This window comes from Poeciliopsis prolifica, unplaced genomic scaffold, assembly GCF_027474105.1.
Source record: "Poeciliopsis prolifica strain line A6 unplaced genomic scaffold, Auburn_PproV2 SCAFFOLD029, whole genome shotgun sequence".
Lineage (NCBI taxonomy): Eukaryota > Metazoa > Chordata > Actinopteri > Cyprinodontiformes > Poeciliidae > Poeciliopsis > Poeciliopsis prolifica.
The window spans coordinates 2,230,186-2,247,019 of record NW_026562404.1 but is presented as its reverse complement, the minus strand read 5'-3'; the positions used below and the strand labels follow the sequence as shown (position 1 = coordinate 2,247,019).

Genomic DNA, 16,834 nt, shown 5'->3' with positions numbered 1-16,834 from the left:
GCTGGAGATAGGCACCAGCAAGTTCCGACCCCACTAGGAATAAGGGTGATCAGATGATGGACGGATAGTGTTACTCTATTTAAACAGAAAAGAAACATGTTAGGAGCTGAAGACTGCAAACCGTCTAGAAATAATGTCACTTAAGGTCAAAAATAGAAGAGCTTTTAGATCAAAGCACACATGTGTTAAATGACCATGTTCATGTCCAGACCTGAATCCAAATGTAAATGTTGCAGGACTTGTTCACAGAGACGAGCCAATCTGCCTGAGTTTGAGCAATTTGCAAAGAATAATTGACGGACGTTTCAGTCTATATATGTGCAAATCTTAGCGATAGAAGCCAAAAGCCAAAAGGTATTTCAGTAAAATATTGACCGAGGAGATTTAAATACAATGGTAAAGGTCAGGGAGTGCATTCGTGCTGAATCACAGTGCCTGGACGGGAATTTCACAGGCATTTTTACAGCATGGTTAAGTCATCTGTTAATAGTGTGACATATTTATGATTCAAGGCGTGGCTTTTAAATGGTGACACTTGGTCTGTGTTAGTTTAACCCGCCTTAGTGCCATAATATCCACACCCTCCTTCAGGTTTAAGTCTCCTTGTGTCTACTTTAAAGTCTGATCCCAACGCATATAAACGTTTCCGTTTTGCTAAAAGGAGTGACAAAAGCGCATCAGCGACAGGGTGTTTCAGCTATTGGTGGATAAGATACACAGAGCATTTTTCTTTTTTCATTCTTTGAATGGGATTCATTGCTTTACCGAGGTGACGTGTTTGCGTAAACTCAGACGGGTGCGGTGGACTAATAGAGTGCAAACAGATGCACCTGCGCTTTACAGTCGCCCAATGCGACATACAGTAAAGGCAGTTTAATATTCCCATTGAAATAATCATAATATGTAAATTTGGTGAATTTTAGACAGAAGTTAACTCAGCAGCAAACGTGTCTGAATAAAGAGTCCCACATTCAGCTCACTCATAATGTTCCAGAGGTCCACAGTAGGCTGCTGTTTTACATATTAGCCTGTACGCAGGTAACGTCACAGGTGATATATGTGCTCGAGGGCACAAGAGTGACGCTGCTGTTACGCACGAGCGAGCACCAAAAAACATTTACCCACTTTTCACTAGAAGCCCGTAACCTATCATGTTCTGTGACGAGAGGCTCTCGGCGCACACAGAGTCGCTCCTTGTCCTTTGACCCCACAAGCTTCCAAAATAGAGGAACAGCCTCTGTTGGGTCGGAGCGGCAGTTGTTCACAAGTCTCTGCGTTGCCCGTCACTCTGCAGGCTTTCGGGCGGTCAACAGCGGGGGTTATAAAACTTGTGGTAAAGTTTACACGGCGGTGGCGTTTGTTAGTTCTCCCACTGCGGAGTGGACTTTTTCTTCACTAAACATTTCATCGGGAAGCCAAGAGAGGTCCCGCTCCAAAGCTGCTCTCTGCTTGCGGGTGAGTTTGATATTTTCCTGCCTCTGTTCCGGCTTGCGCACTTTGCAATGGTAAACCTCATCATTTACAAACACAACTGCAGAACGCCACGTCAAAAAAAAAAAAAAAATAAAAAAAATAAAAAAACAACAACATTCAGTTAAAGTACATGGAGCTCAGAGACAGGAAATAGAGATATCAGCTGTGAAGAGGTCAGGGGGGAGAGCCAGAGAAACAAACGCACACACACTGTTGAATATTTTGTTTTAGTGTTCAGTTTGCATCGCAGTGGAAAAAAAAAAATTTCAAAGAGGATTAGTTATTGAATTTATCACATGTTGAAAAAGTTGAAACATCCAGGACCAGCCCAAGTCACTATCAGTTAGTGGCTGATTATGTTCTGGCCCAAAGAAATGAGCTGTTTTAATACAAAATAAAGTGCATTTATTTTCAGCTGTTGCTGATGATTATTTATAACTTTACATTATGTGCTATAATTATGTTTATACTTTTGTATGCACGTTTTCATTTAACTGGAGGCTATGCCAAAATGCTAAAAAATGTGTCAAGAGCTGGAAACGATAAAAAAAAACCCCAAGACCCTCTTGGCATAAACAACTGTTATCAGATATTTCTTATACCAGGTACTGAGACATTTGCACTGTTAGGGAATTATTTCAGCTCCGCTTTTCAGGGAATCATTTTTATAAAGATAGACATGAAGGTTTTTGAGCACGAATAATCTGTTTAAGGTCATGCCACAGCAATTGAATCAGGTTTAAATCCAGATGTGAACTGAGCAACTCTAAAACCTTCTTGAGCTTAAGGTTGGAAACTGATGGACACTCAGGACTTTCCGTCTGAATTCATGGGTGTATTCATAAAGACCAATCACCTGAGCCCTTAAGGAAAAAATTATATTACCTTCATAAAGTTCTGTTAGTGATTTTGTTTTTTTTAAACTTTAAGTTTCTCTGTAGTCCACAGAATATTTTTCTCGAATTGGAGAACACGTTTAGAGGAGCTTTTGTGTTTTTTTTTTAAGTAAGCAGTGATTTTCACATTGGATGTCTCTGTTGAAGGTCATTATTTTTTTTATTAAATTCTAAACGCTGACCTCAACTGAGGTCTTCTGTGATTTAAAAGCAACTGTGGATTAATCTACAATTCATGCCTTACTTTTTCGCATAAAGCCCGTTAGCTTTCACAAATCATTTTTTTTCCATACTAAATAAAATCTTGTTCAAAGGATTTTAATATCACACTTCATGACTCAGGTCATTAAAATGTATTACATCTTCTAAAATATGTTTCATTTTAACAAAAAAGCAAAAGTAGAGGGAATCTGCCAAGAGGCAAATACTTTACTGGACTGTATTTTTTTTGTTGTTGTTCTGGGCTCAGTAAAACTGTACAGAAAATGGTGGACAGAAAATATTGAAAAGTGAAAAGGTGAACCCCGAAAAGAAATTCTGCTTGGGGCTTAAAACCCTCACTTGCAGTGCAGCATTTGCAGAACTTACATTTCACCGTTGACAGTTTGAGTTTATGGTGAGACTCTCTTTGCTGTTCCTGTTGTGAGTGAAAGGAAGTGCTGGAGGTTTGGGTGACCAGAGTATTTGGCTAGGCTGTTCAGCTGTCTGAAGCTTTGGACAAAATATGAACCAGTGTTTTTCTGTGAGTGACCCAGCTTGACTGAAATGTGATAATTGCAGGGAATCTTGCTCCCTGCTGCGATGTGTAGTTTGAGCTTTCAGCAGATTAATAAACAGGAGAGCCGACTGTCACATGAGATCAGGATAAATCTTGAAACACATCCTGCGCTGGGATTGTTGTGAGATCCCCTTCACATTCAACAAACAGGGTCTTGTTTTGGCACATTAGAGAATAAACAGAAGTGTGTAGAAAAATCATAAAACTGTAAAACTTCAAAAATTATGATTATAATTCCTTTAACTGTACAAAAAGAAACTTACTACCTTTACTCAATAAATGCCATGAATGAGTCAGTTAAAAACCTGACGCATTAGTCATTTGCTATCATGGACTTTAATTTCACTGCACGAAATACAGAAAGTGGTATATGTTTTATTCTTTATTTTAAACCATTAAAACATAGTGCTCACCAGTTAGACACACCGTTGTGATCAGACAGAAATATCAATAATCCTTAGAATTTGTTAAGAGGTAGGATTAATAGATCAGAACAATTTGTCCTCCAAAGTTGATGCATTAAAAGCAGAAAGAATATACATGAGAGATCCAAACAGATTTAACAAGGATCAAATTGTGATGACTGGGACAGAGAACATCTGCAGTTTTTGTATTGGGTTCCTGCTTTGTAGTGCTCAGTTTATTTATCAAGAGGAGACTAGCCAATGAACAATGATGGTGACAGGTGCATGATATCAGTTTGTTGATGCACAGGGGAAGTGAGGCTAGTCGTCTTTAAGATGCACTACTACAGCTCAATGTTGAGAGGAAATCAAAGTTTCTGATAGAAAAGAGTTGGAATCCCCAAAGCATCAATGACTTTGTTTACAAAACACTTCAAGGCAGGACTTGGGTGCATTTTTTTCATTTTCGTGAGTTTTGTTAAAGGTGAGGGAGACTGAAGTCAAACAGCCTATCTGGCCAAGTGAGTTAGTTACTGCGTGGTATCAGCTGAAAACACTGTCATGTTGTGCGCATTTAATATTTAATAGTGCATATTTGATTTTTGAATGGCCATAGGTAGCTTATGCAAGGGCTCCACTTTTATGGTTCATGACATCACTGTTTTAACTCCCGACAAGGGTGTAAAGAAAATGGATGGACTGATGGACATTACTGTCTTATGAAAGTCTATGGTGCATGCTGCAGTCAGGATGAAAACACACGCTGATACTTAGATGACAATATCTTAGTGATTTATGTGTTGTACAGCCTCAGAATAGATGCAGTATTTAGTGGGTTTTTATATTTCTCTGCAATGCATTTGTACTCTAGCTGTGTGTAATATCTTTTGGCGATTGGATGGATTCTCTCTGCCCTTCCACACCTGACTCTGACTTTAGATTGAGAGGCTAAAGCTCCAGGGACATGAAAAAGCAAAAGACATGTGAGCAAAATGAAGGTTAATCAGAGTTGATACTGTCACTGCAGAAGTGAACAAAAGTATTGTACCAGCACATTTCCAGATAATCCGCACCTCTGTTATAAACAAGACTGCAAAGTTTAGAGCTTAAATGTTTATGTGGGTGCAAAATGTTTAACTAAAAAGGTGGTTGTGGAAAATGACAAAGAACCAAGTGTCATTTATTAGCTCTGCTTCATTTCAGTAACTTGGTTCAAAGTTATGGAACATAAATTGTTTAATTAGAGCCTGAGAGACTGAATTATATTCTGCTGAGCTAATAAAAACATTTCTGATTTGCCAGCACTGCCCATAGATCACCTTTCTGGAGCCATGAACAATTTGCTATGTGAATGAGCGTATTGCTAGGATTTTTGACAGCTTTGTTTCCACTGAATAAATTACAGACTTAGACCCACATGGAAATGTCAAAGTGGCAATTACCAGATAACACACTGAAGAAGCTTGTAGTTTCCCAAATATTACAGCTTTACTTGGATCATAAAGCCATGGGAATTACTCAAGTAGGAATGGTTTTGTCAAAGTAATCATTTATTTCTTGAAAAACCCAGATATTTTCCCTTTGAAAACAAGAAGTAAAAAGTGATCTGAACCCTTTAGAGCCTGCATTTTCTTTTTTATTAGAGGCAGAGAAAGGATGAAAACGTTCTAAATGTCAAAAGGTAAATTGTCTGAGTGCAGCTTTCTGAAGTTAGAGAATGAATTCAAACTGGCGGTGAATTCACACAGGAAATAACACAACAGCTTGAGGAGTCAACAGGGAAACCTATACATCTCTAGGGGTTATTGCAAACAGATTTCCTCACAAAATAGAAGGTAGTAGTAAAATCTCAAATATTGAGGACTCAAAAGTTATTTACAATGGTAAGCCTCTTCTAAAGTTTAAAGGTGTGATGTTCCTTAAGCATAAAAATACTCATAAAAAAAAAAAAAACGTACCTAGAAATTGATCCGCTTGGAAAAGAAAGAGCGAGTGAGATCTAGACTCCGTCTGACACATCACAATGTCAGCAACATAATTTTCAAGTTCGGTCAAGTTTGGGATTTTTTTGAATGATGACATTGATCAGGCTTTTATTATTTGTCGAGGGACCAACAGGTATCATTAGAATGTCAGGCGCAAAGGAATACAACTTCTCTCCTCCAAAAACTGCTGCCTGTTAGCCGGTTGGCAGGGAACAGCGGATATGAAAATTTGGGCCAAAGTTGATATCCGATGCTTGTACTGCTTTTATTTGATCACATTTTAATTCAATTACTCAATTAATTGTCAGAATAATCAATAGATTACTCGATTACTAAAATAATAATTTACAACAGCCCTATTTTATAAGTATTTCAACATTTCTGAGTAAAAACCAAATAACTTTGAAAGTCACCAACCCTCAGTGCCCAGTGGGCACACAGACAGAAGATGTAACGCTGCCTCAGTAAATCTTTCTTATTTTTTCAGTGATCCTACACCCACGGATAGGTAGATACTGCATATGTCGCAACATGCTAGGCGTGTTGTCTCCAGCTCACTTCTCTTTCACTTCTCTTTCTCCCTGACAAAGACGTTTGGAGATAACTGCCCCTCAGCAAATTCTGTAATTGTATAATTAGTGCATGCTGCTGCAGTGCTCTGTTAAACCCCAAATTTGCAGGGTGGAGATCTAACAAATACATCTCATTAAGTCCTTTACACAGTGAACATTCCATACAGTATTATTTGGGAACATGCACACAAAAGTTCTTTTTTCTATTTTGCACGATTGATGGATCAAAAATGTTAAATATTTTAGATATGCCGTGACAGGATGAAGTATATTTAGATGCTGTCAGCATCTGAGCGGCTCATTGTTATCCATTGAGATCAGCTCGTGCAGTGTAAGAGCCTTACCAGGCAGGGGGTGAGTCTCTTAGCCACTTAATCAGTGCTGCGCTGGGAAGAACAAAACTCCATGACAGTCACTTATAGTCAACAAAGTTATGGTATCAACGTGAAACCACTGCATGTTGTAGCAGAGCATAACCTAATAATCTTACTTAGTGGGCAAAGAAAGTTGATTGCAAATTAACTTTGCTCTTCAGAGCTGTTATGGGCTGTAATTTGTTTGTTGCGCAGAATTGATTTCAGTGTTAAAACTTTGTTTATGAGGCTTATGCGGTTGGAAACATTGTTAATTAGAAAAAGACAAATACCACCCCACAACCCCCAAAATCAAAAAAGCTAAGAAAATCAGAGACATTTTGCTGCCTCGTGTGAACATTACTCATCACTGCATCGCTGAGAGATTCTTAAATTAATCCCATTTAAAGGTTTAAATCCTAGCAAATTTTGAATTATACACTCTATCTATTTTAAATGTAAAATCACTGACAAATCAGAGTAAATGATGTGCTTGTTAAGCTGAATGCAGGGGAGCTTTTAAGTGGATGGCGAGGGCTCCAAATTATCTCTTGCTCCCTGTAGAGAAGAAGGAGTAAGTGTTTGTTTTTCTCTGAGATGCACAATAATCGCATCTTTTGCATATCAGTGGTCGGAGAGAAAGCCTTCATGTGGATTAGCCATTTAAATGCTCTTTAGCATGATAATCTGACAGTATTACATGCATGAATTAATTAAACTCTCTTTGTACTCTGCAATCTGGTCTTAAGAACGAATGCTGCAACTGTCAGAAACATTACAAGTGAATTTTGCCTGTAATAACCCCTTAGCTGTCAGGACCAAATGGGTCTGACAATGGGTCCATGATGACATAGGTGTCATCATAGAAGTTAGTAGGTTAACTTTGTTTACTATTTAGATGTTGGATTGCATATGCAGCTTTATTCTATCCATGAGAGGATCCTAGCAGTACTGAACTTCTTCCATTTCCAAATAACACAGACCACTTTGCACAATCTGGCTTTGAATGTCTAAAGACAAATCATTTTACTTCATTGCTAAGTTTCTGCCCTAATATGCACCAATGTGTTACATGGTGTTACAATCATGTCGAATCAACTAAATGTACTTCAGAGGTACTTTTAAATAAGTTTTCAAAGCATCTTGAAATGACCAGTAGATATCAAAATCAGTGTTGTAGCGGAGATTGTCAAAATTTCTGGAAGAGGGAATACAATTTTCTGATTTTACGGAGTATGTTGGCCTTTAATCATATTCCGTTCAGTTATTTAGTTATTTACTTAGTTGTGTTTTATAAAGTATTGTTAAGGAAAAAAAACACAACAAAATTGGCAGCTCAGACCTTAAAGAAAATCTGAAACCAGTCTTACTGGCACTTCTCTCATTTGTTTATGTGTGACGTTGACTGAAATGTAAAACGATTCTTTATCATGAAACCTTCAGCTTGGATTCTGGCCTTAAAAAGACATCCAGCATCTTACTCAGTTATTTAATGAGGCTATGAGAAGATGACCATGAAAGAGAAACTAAAGCTCAGATGTGTGTATTTGTCTGGAGAATTTATTGCTGCACTCTGAGGACAGTCAGTCCACATTAGGAATGCCCGGGAAATATTTACTGCAGTCACTGACACAAAGGAACTTGCAAGTGCTCAACACCGTGTTTTAAAATAGAGGCACCACTCTATTTCAGTCAAAAAACTGAGTGCCTTCAATCTCGTCTGCCTTTTAAAACACTTGATGTACTTGCTAGCTTCAGTGTTTCACCCTGTTGAGGGGACGAAGGCTTCTGCTCTGAGAAAAACTTTCCAGTAAACTCTGCCAGCTTAGATACCAGGATTGTGGTTTCCATGGTGTCTGGCTTTTGCCCTTTCAGACCCAGTTCTTCCTAACTACGAAGAGCAAAGGTCGTGACCACTCTGGCCGACAAATGTTTGGAGGAATCAGCTCCTCATGCAGGAGGCACAAATAATGGAATCCTATCGGAGTTGGGTGGTCCATTTTAACTGCGGTCGCCTATGCTGGCCCAAACTCCTCTTTACTCCCCACATGTGCTTAATTTTCTGGAAGGTTTGAGCAGGTTTGACGGTCAGTAGCCTGCATTCCTCCTAGTGAGTGAGGAGCATAGTTTGTTGGCTCCTAAAATGCTCTTCCCCCAACATTCATCTGGACTCTTGCTTTTGAACAGTGCCCTCACTGTTAAGATTGAGGACAAACACTCATGTTGAATCAGAAATACAGAAATAAGTTGTGACGTCTGCGATCTATCACCTTGACAACTGTGACAGCATGTCCCTTTTGCTAGATTTCGAAGTAAACATCCTCTATTTTCAGCACCTCCTGTTAATTCGTCATTGGCTCAGTGAACATTTACTTTGCTGTGTCAAACATTGAAAGCAGAACAAAGCAGATCTAGACATTTGATGAGAGATTATGAAGAGAAGATAGGGACATTGCTATGATGCGCAGTTTTGTTCCTACACGTTCCTTCTTGTTGGGAACTGCACTTGCTGTTCCCACAACTGATAAAGGGATAAAACTGGCTTCTTTGCCTCACCAAAGTTTCCCCCCTGTCATGACAAATCTCCAAAATTCAGCACCTTACAGAATTATTCATACCTCTAGAAGTTATTTACTCTTGGTGAATTTAGAACTACCTATTAGTGCATTTCATTTGGACTTTATGTGATAAGTTAGAGTAATGCACAGTTGTGAAATGGAAGGAAAATGATATATAGTTTTCAAATAAAAATTGTAAAGCTGTTCACTGCATTTGTATTCAACTCCATGTGAAGGCCACTGAGATCTGCTAGAAATGAGTATGGGTCAGTTCTCTTTAAAGGGCCCTGGGGTTGTTTTTAGATCACATGACTAATAATTTCTATGAAACGCAAAGATTTAAAAAAAAAAGAAAATGATGGATTGTACCAGTAAACAGAGAATGGCTCACCATTGAAACCAAATATGATCTAAAAGATATGGGCAATGAAAACAGAAACGGTTCAACAGACGAAATCAATATTTGTCTCTTTTACAGGACGTAAATACTATACAAGAAAAAAATCGTTGGAGTTGAAGATCATCATGAGTGCTTTCACTGTGTGAACAATCCCTACAAATCTTGTCTAACATTAAAATGTTATAAAGTATATCCAGATGGTGGGATAGTTTATGTTTAATGTTTATAATGTTTTCCCTCACAAAGTTTTGGGCATTACAATTTTAGGTTTGACACCAACACTCATAATTTTGCTCATCTACTGCTAGTATTCTGGATTATGCTCTCTAAAATCAGGTCTACTGGAATTTGATTCATGTGCTAATGAGTTGCATTCCCATGGATTTCTCTCTCCTGCACCACAGATATCACACCCCCACCCAAACTCTGCTCCACAGCCTTTTGACTCTTTTTATTTTTCTCACCCTTTATTCTTTGTATCAGTAGCTCTGCTCTTGTTCACCACAGCATGGTAGCAATGTTGCCCTCAGAGAAATTGTTGATTTGCTTCAGGACATGCACTGCATCTGAAAAAATCAGATGGCATCTCTTTAAAAATCTGATGTACGGATTTAAATGAATATAAAAAAGTAGATCAATAACTATTTGAGATGAGCATCATCTGGGTGACTTGTTCCTTGGCTTTAATCTCATTAAACAATAATCTGGATTATTGCTTAGATATTCCAGATAAGTCAAAAGTTAAAAATCTTTCCATTGCTGCCTCCTGCATATTAAAACATTTTTCTTAATTATGTAATCATACAAAATAGTTATTTCTTATTGATTTTTTATTGTTTTAAAGATAGAAATCAACAATTTGATAACTTAAAATACTTTTTAGTGGCATGTTTAATGCAAGTCAACACAGCTGTGAATCTTGCTTTTTGCCTGGATCTAAATGAATATCAAACAAAACATTTTCTTAATAGAACCAGACGTTGTCTATAAAAGGCATAAGAAAAACAAATGATATGATTACTTGATTTAAATTGTTGTCATATGAGCTGGTAGTATGTAGCTGAATACAGCTGAAAACTATAAAATATAAATATGTTTTTACCAGAAGTTTCATAATATATTGCTGTACTAGAAGCTGCCATTAAAAGATGGGATTGGGGATTGCAATTGTTTCCCATTGAGCATAAAGAGATGAACATGTAAAGAACAACAGTTTTCAGACCCCATTATTTATCAGCAGCAGTCTGGATTGCTGATTCAAGACAAGATGGGCCCATGCTCTGGTGTTGTTTATGCCAAATGATGACCATACCATCTGAATGTTGCTGCAGAAACTGACTTGTCAAAGCAGGAAATACTTTTGCTGTCTGTTATAGTCTAACTTGTTAAATCTTTGTGAATAGTAGCTATTATTAGCTGACATGAGTTGCACCTGATGTGCTGTGCTGCTGTTGTAGCCCATTAATGGTGGACATGTTTTGTGTTTAGCAATGACGTTCTGTAAGACTTTGTTTCAACAACTGCTTGTTAAAGTCACTGATGCCTTTTTATCATGTCAGATTAATCTGGCCATCACCCTTTGACCTCTGATGTCTACAAGGCAACAGAAGTTTCTAAACTACTCGCAATAAGCCCATTTCACACCAACAATCATTCCTGTTACAAGAAACTTTTCTTTTCTTCCCCCTTTAATCGCCTAGTATGGACTTCAGTAAGTTATCTTCACCATGTGTAAGTAGCTAATGTCAATGAGTTGCTGCCATGTGATTGGGAGAGTCATTATTTATGTTAACAAGTAATTGGACAGTGTATGTAGATTTTGTTTTATCCCTGATAGAAAGTTCTGTGTGTCTCTAAATGTTGAGACTTTATGTCTCGAGCACATGAAGCCTGCAGAGCAGAATAGTCCTGGCCAATCTGTTTTATCCTGTGAGCATTTAATCGTTTCTTCTGGTTAACAGCTTATTCAGAGTATTCATGACAGAATGAACTTTCTTGCAACACCAAGTCTCATCGGATAGTTTAGCCTGTGGACATAAAAGCTCGGATCATTTTAGCCGAAGTGTCGATCACAAGCTGACGCCACTGGCTATACTTTGAAATCGCTCTGTTGTAGATGTTTTTGTTTCATTGGAGTTATTAGAAGGCACAGTTATTAGCTTAGTTAAAAATGGTGCAACAGCAATGAATAAATACAAAAACATTTTGGGGCTTGAATTTCTTCTGAACTTGGTTTCCAGCAGTGCTGTTAACAACAGGCTGTTATTTGGGAGAATAATGATCCATGAATAGCGATGTGGAATGTCATCAGAATGACCTCAATCTCAAATTCCTTTCTTGATTCTTGTATTAATTCTCATTGGTTTTGTTTCAATACGAAATGCTTTGAAACTCTGAAACAAAGATTAAAATGGTATTTAAAAATCTGATCAACTACTCCAGATTGCAACATCAGGATCTTTTAATGGCATTTAAGAACTGTGGAAAAAAGTTTATATATTTGCATTCCAGGCTGGACAATCATAATCGGGTTGTAAATTAATCCTCAGCATACAAAAGGAGGTGAAACAAGCCAGAGGAAGACAAATAGGGTAATTTAGTGAAAATTACATTTAAAATCCAATAGGACATTCATCAACTGATAAACACTTTTAGAAGGGAATTATGAGTTGCCCTATATTTTGAAATTAATCACTTTCACGTTTAGCTTTCTTGTGCTTGATGTGAGTTTTTTTAATAAGCTGGTAGAAATGTTGCTCACTGTGATAAAGACGGTTTTCCAAAGTCCAGAAATGTTTTGGAACTGATTCCCATTTTCATAAATCTCCCATCCCCAAACGATTTTATTATTTAGATTAAAATTTGTAGGGCACCATTGACCTGCAAAAAGTCTTTATCAGATCCTTGTTGTGAACTTTTGTGGCGTTCTGTTAAAAGATCCAGTTATCACGGTCGAGAGAAGGGCCCCCAATCAAGAGGAATGCCCTCTACAACAATTTACATGTTCAACTCTGATTTGACTCCTCATGTGAAACTTCATTGTACTGTAGAAACAACAAGATCTGAATAGCGTTGTTAAAAGTCGGTGCCCTCATTACTGACCGGAGAAGATTCAGTTAATGAGCAATTTGCAGTTAGTGCATGTTAGATGCACACAGTCTCTCAAAAACATGATGGTACATCCTCTAGTGTGCCATGTAGAAAACATCTTTGGTGTAATCTCCTGATCTTACCAGTAATACCATCTTGTCAAAGCATATCAGTTTCTTTCACTTTTTAGGGTCTAATGTTGTGTGGTGAAAAGTAGAGTCTACCAGATGAATTATTGTCACAATACCTTCGGAGCGTTTTAAATCTATTTGAAATGGTTGTCTTGTTGCATTCAATGTCAGGAGAGTTGAAACATTGTGAGGCTTTGTTTGTAGAACTTAATCTTGACAGGTTCAAAGACAAAAAGCCTTTGTGCCTGTGCCATCAAAGGGCTATGTCACTGGGAATACCATAAAAGAAATCATATGAAAGTCTAATTTATATACAGGTTTAGCATTTTTAAAGCTGTCATCTTAATTTTGTTTTTTTTATCAGCTGATGGGTTGGTGTCCACCAACCCAAATATTCACAAAGATGCTAATACAATTTGCAGTTTTTGGTCTGGTCAGGAGTGGATACAAAGTAAAGACATTGTGAGATAAAACTACTCACTAACAAATTATTAAAATATCAATAAATAACTGTCTCTACATTCAATCTGTATTTATTGAAATTCAATACTATTGAACAACTTTTCATATTGACATTTGTCACTATATAGATAAAAATTGCTTTGATGTGATTGATAAAATATTTATCCACAAAACTGTTTTCTTGAAAGCTCTATTTATGTACATAAGAAGTTATGGCATGCTGGCTTTGCCCCATGGGTCTTGAGTTGAACACATGTAGTATAAAGCAAACATGACAGAGAGCACATGGGTTTGGATTCATGCTGTCATCCATGTGTGCTGTTTTATTTTCATGTCAAAGTTCTGTTTTGTTAGACTGTTCAGATTTTATGTTGTTTTTGTGTTGGCAACATGAGTGTGGGAGACAGGCTGGAGACAGATGTTTGTACTTTTTGATTTGCTCAGGTGCTAGAAATAAAGTTAGCTTGAGAAATGTTTTTTTTAATTATATTTATTTCATTTTTTTTTAACTTTCTCAGTCAAATGATCAAATTCTACCACGTACCAGGATTAGACTGGGGGGAAAAAATGGACCAGAGTATTTTGACCTGACATTATTCTACTGAACTGTTTTAAAAAGAGTGAAAGAGCTTAAATCAGATATTGACGATATGTTGCCTGATTTTAATAGGATGACATCCTGTGGATCTAGGAAATGTGCAACTTAAAGAATACGATCTCTCAAGCAAAACATTTTATCCTAACAAGTTCACTATTCTGTCTTAAATTCAAATTGGCATAAACAAGCCAATTGTGTGTATTTGTTTCAATGCATATTTTGTCAGTACACTGACGATGCTTCAGGTTTTGTTCTCTTTCACTGTTGGATAAAGGGAAAAAATCTTTAGAAATGGAAAGAAAACCTAAAAGCAACTCCCAGAACAATATAACAACAGTGTTAGTATCGACTGTTTTACTTACTCTGACTCAGGCAGTACCTTAGTGTGAGAAATTGAGGTATTCTGCTTGGGAATTGCCTCAGGGCAGGTTGCATCTCTGGTTTACACTAAACAGGCTTTGCTTGATACTTGGCTTTGAATGTAAGACCAACCACATTGCTACCTTTCTGCCTTTTTGCACTTGTGCCAAAACAACATGACACAATTAGGACTTGTAACTTTTTGATGAGGCACACCTCTTGACATGTTAGAGGATGATGAGTGAGTCATTCGCATGTGGACCAATTCGATCTAATAACATTTTATCCCCTTTTTATACACTAACATCCGAACTTCCAACCAAATGCAGTAAAGCCACTAAAACACTCTTTAATGGACCCTTTCAATTTGGCACACAGGCAGGAACAAACTCTTTAATTCATGGTGTTCCAAATATGCAAATGCAGAAAGGCACTGACACTTTCACAATGTCCCCCCTTTCAGGAGCCTGTGTCAGACAGCAGTGATGCTGCTGCACTCACAAGTTGATGCAAGGTTCAACTCCTATGCTTTTTGTCCCAGGAGTTCCTTAGGTACTAAACTAAGCAATACGTTTCCTTATGGGCCACAAGCTCTTAACCATGATGTCACTTGAACAAAAGCTTAAAATTCAGGTGATATAAAAGAGTCACTTTGTATTTGGCTCGATTTGAAAATGGTCATAAGTATTGGTTGTTTGCTGTGGACTCAGACTTCAGATTTCATATTTATTATGGCTGTTGTATGAAACCTAAATCATTAGCAATAGGGGGTCACCGCCTTGTTTGTTAACGCATTTCTTCACTGACTACATGCTTTGTTCTCTTGGGGTTTCCTTTCTGTGCTGTGTAGATAATTTAGGACTGGATATGTCCGTAGTCCTTTATTAATCAGATTTATGTGATTGCTGTCTGAAAAAAATCTTACTGCTACTTAAAGATGAAGAAACTGAAAGACAAGGTTATTGGTGCAGCAGATTAAAACATAATTTAAAATAATTCAAAGCTGTCTGTGGATCACCTTGTAGTTCCAGATCACAGGATTAGTTTAGCATTTAAAATAGAAAGTGTGATTCTATTGTTCAAATCTGGTGACGACTCTGCCGACTGTCTCACTATTTCTGTTTTAATCTATTTTGTAAAGTGAGAATTCTTTTATAAGTTCAACAATTTCTTCTAATTGTTGAACTTATGTCATTTGCTCTTTTAAAACCTTGATCAAAATCTTACTATGTTTCAGGAAATCTTTGAGAATTAACTTTAATGTAACTTATGAGTTTCTTTGTCAAGATGTGCTGAAGTAAACTCCTCAACACTAGTTAAATGCCAGTGAAGCAAGAGTTAGTCACTTTTATGGTTCTGTAGAAAGAGAAAGCTAAATTGCTTTCATTGGCTTTCACTGGGTTGCAAACTTGGAGTATTACTGGATTATGTGCAACACCTTTAAAAGTCATGCATAGAGGACCCAACTCTGCTCTCGAAATCTTTTCATCCAGGCAAACAGAAGTTAAGTCAGAAATATTACTTTTTATTCGTAGCTTTTTCTGACTTTTGTTTTTCTATTTAGACATCCACAAAGTGTGTGTTTGAACATTTGTCAGGGACAGTAGACAATAGAAAAGTCAGAATGATGGGTGTACACAAGTCAGTCACGTTTGATCCAAAAAACAAAGAATTTGACATAAAGGTGCCAAGTATTGAGAAAACAATACCTCACAAAATGGCTTATGAAAACAGACTTTTACAAATATTGGATAAAACATGAAGATAAATTCCTTTTTCAATTTAAAGTTTCAGTTAATGTGCAAAAATATGTTTTACCTGGGGAAAAGCATCACCTTCACTCTCAACTTTGTGAAGGATTTTTCTCTTATTACTTTTTAGACTACAAAGGTATGTGTGGTATTTGATACTATTAAAAAAGGAAGGTATGTAACAAAATCCAGGAAGCGACTTAGGGGATGCCTTCTTAGAAAATAAGCATAGCAGAAACCACAGGATTGGACAATGATCAAGTTATATGAGAGCAGATTGAAATAGTGTACATGGAGGATTGATTCAAGGGACAGGTTTGTATGCCATTTTGTTAAAAGTATCTCCTCTCTTCTCTGGCTTTTTCAAACTTTGCTAATAAAAGGGACTGTTTCTATGCAGGAGGCAATGCTGAGGCAAAACAGACAGACTTTGCTAGGCATTTTACAAACTATATTGAAATAGCACTTCAGGTCTTCAAAATGATTTCATAAACTAATTACCTGCGTAGCTCAGACCAGACGGCAATATTTTTGCTTCTTTGCAAAAGTGAAGAACAATATGTCGTTTCTGGAAAGAGTGATGAGATCCTCTCATAGCTCCAGTGTGTGATAGGAGGAAGCCTATCTTTGAATCTTTTCTGTGCTGCTGGCCATGGGGAAATGATTTAGCTCCTGAATAACACTCTTTGTCACTCCACAACTGCAAGGGACATATTTCCATGGTGAATTACTTTCTTGTTTTGTAATCCATGTTAATTTTTTTTTATATTCACTGTGAAAACTCAACATTTCCTTCCATGAGTTTAATATCTACAAAAGACAGAAGGAGTAGTGGTTAAATGAAATGTGCATGAGTAAAATACCAAACCTTTGACTGAGGAATCTGTGGTTGTCATAGCGTGTTATGTATTTGCGTGCAAGGCCAGCTCCTTTTCAGGAGGCAGCTCTCTACATGTCAGTCCACTAATCACAGTGTTCCAGCACAGGAAGCATTTAAACCCCAACTGAGTGAACGTTGATGAG

At 37.3% G+C, this 16,834-nt stretch overlaps 1 protein-coding gene across 7 annotated transcripts in view; it reads left to right on the top strand.

Annotated features, from left to right (window-relative positions):
* Positions 1-1,146: 1,146 nt before the first annotated feature.
* Positions 1,147-16,834, top strand: part of LOC129372415 (neural cell adhesion molecule L1-like protein) — a 59,836-nt gene continuing 44,148 nt past the window's right edge. For all 7 annotated transcript variants that reach the window (XM_055049720.1, XM_055049721.1, XM_055049717.1 and 4 more), the window contains exon 1: positions 1,147-1,455. The gene's annotated coding sequence lies outside the window, so the exon portion shown is untranslated. The remainder of the gene's footprint in view (positions 1,456-16,834) is intronic.